General features: G+C 38.6%; 1 pseudogene; it reads left to right on the forward strand.

Annotated features, from left to right (window-relative positions):
- Positions 1-408: 408 nt before the first annotated feature.
- Positions 409-1,212, forward strand: LOC119576611 (annotated as a pseudogene).
- Positions 1,213-2,500: the final 1,288 nt, after the last annotated feature.

The raw sequence follows: 2,500 nt of genomic DNA on the forward strand, positions 1-2,500 counted from the left end.
TTTAAATACTGATTCCACACTGCAATAGTAATCGCATTCCGTCTGGCGTTTTGGTTTGTGCAAATATTAGATAACTAATTATACGAAAGATACATAATTTAAGATTATTTAGCTTATAGCGAATGTTACAAAAAAGGAGGAAATGTAATTCGGAAGTCATGTAAAGGAATATGCCCTACCTTTAAATGCTAAATGGTGTAATCTATTTAGGTTGTATGGTCAGAGTAATAAAACAAGATATCATTTTGTAAACAAGAGTCGTTAGCGTGTAAAGGCGAGGGTCACATATGGCAGGTTATGGGAGGGGACTAATCAGAGACAAGGTTACAAAGGACGTTTCTTAGCTGGCAGCGCTATAAAAGATCGGCTGCTGAGGGACTAAGCACCAGTTAACTCTGAACCATCAACATGAAGTTCGTAAGTAGAGCTGACACATGCAGTTGTTACTTAAGTTCAAAGAACTGGAAAGAAGTTAAGGATTACAGATCAAATATTAATTCAGACATTATATGAAATACGTTTTGGAATATAATATTTATGAAATGCATGACTTTGCAGCTGATCGTTGCCTGTGTTGCTGCCGTGGCTGTCGCCGCTCCTCAGTACAGCTATGGGGTTCCTTCTGCTGAGTCTAGCGAGGAAGTCGCTGCTCCCCAAACCAGCTATGGCGCTCCTCGTGCTGCGTCCAGCGAGGAGGTCGAGTTCGTGCCAATCCTCAAGGACGACCGCGTTCACGAGGAAGATGGAACTTACAACTTCGACTTCGAAGCTGCCAACGGCATCCGTTTCTCTCAGGCTGGATCCCCCGACGGAGATGAGGACGCTGTGATCAAGGCTGGAGAATATTCGTAAGTTTACTGCTGTCATTTCATTTTCTGTGGGCACTGGGTGAAAATGTATTATTCAAATTATTTCCATCTTTTTTTTTTCTTTTTTTGTATCTGATCTCACTTTTAAATATATAACAACAGATACACCGCTCCCGACGGCACTGAAGTCCATGTTAAGTTCGTTGCCAACGAGAACGGCTTCCAGCCCCAGTCCGACGTCCTCCCCGTGGCTCCCGAATTCCCTCACCGATCCCTCAGTTCGTCCTCGACCAGATCGCCTTCGCCGCCGAGGAGGACGCCGCCCGCGCCCGCGCCGGTGATGATTCCGACGAAGTTGCCGCCCCATCCACTCTCTACGGCCGCCCCAACTAAATTGATATATATATATATATATATATATACTATATATATAAATTGATATATATATATATCTGAACGATTTATTTATTCTATTTACGATCAATATAAAATCTTTATAACAATACCCTGTCTTACTGACCTTGCTGTCATGTACAGCCCTGAAAACTAGCATTAACCTACAATCATTATCTAGTTATCATTATATCCCAAGTGCAGTGCGATTGTCTTTATAATCAAACACTTTGAGCACTTCGTCTTCAAGTGAAAATGACGCATACACACGTGCAGATTTTGTTGTTATTAAATCACTTCTCCACTGACAGGTCCATCATTTACTTACATATCCTTTTCACTTCACTTATGTTTTCTATTTATATTCATTTTGTTTTTATTTTTCTGTTTTCATCATGCTTTCTATTTTCACTTTAGTTTTCTATTCTTGTTGTCTGAAAACCTCTCACCTACTCTACTTCATATACACACACACATACATACATATATATATATATATATATATATATATATATATATATATATATATATATATATATATACAGCAGATACACAAACATACTAATAAATAGATTCCCTGATTATAGTTAACAATAACGCACGGTAACTGATTACGCTATTGAGTACATAGTTCAGTTGAAAAAGTTACACGTGAAGGAACTTTTCATATATATACGCATAATATTAGGTACTACCTTACTTCAGCCACTAATTGCCATTCATTCCCTATCAGTTTCCTATTTCTCTTTTTGCTGTTGTTTAGCTTAGTTTTTCTTCATCTTTTTCTTTTACCCAATAATAAACCATAATACAAGGCTGGGGACAAAATTTACTGCGGTAGGTTATGGTAGCCTGATTAAAAGGTGACTGGTATCTCGGCCCCGTAGCTTGATTTTAGACCGGTTGCTCTCGTTAATATGCATAGTATGGTGAGTTTTTAGGTGCTAAAAATGGAGAGGGAGCATGGCTAGACGTGTCTGATAAAGGCTTAGGTTCTGTCCAAGACTATCTTAAGAAACATCCTATGCATTTGCATGTGTGCGTCAGTGTGTGTGCGTGTTACTGCATAGGTGAGTGTGAATGTGTGTGTGTGTGTGTGTGTGTGTGTGTGTGTGTGTGTGTGTGTGTGTGTGTGTGTGTGTGCGTGCGTGAGTGCATAGACAGAAATACTGATATAGATATAGATATAAAGAATTAAGATAAAGAAATATAAAGTATTTGAAAAATAATGATGAATAGGTGTATTTGTTGTATGTTTAAAAACTGTATACATACATACATGTGTGTATCGTATATGT

The sequence above is a fragment of the Penaeus monodon genome, chromosome 9 (genome assembly GCF_015228065.2).
Source record: "Penaeus monodon isolate SGIC_2016 chromosome 9, NSTDA_Pmon_1, whole genome shotgun sequence".
Classification (NCBI taxonomy): domain Eukaryota; kingdom Metazoa; phylum Arthropoda; class Malacostraca; order Decapoda; family Penaeidae; genus Penaeus; species Penaeus monodon.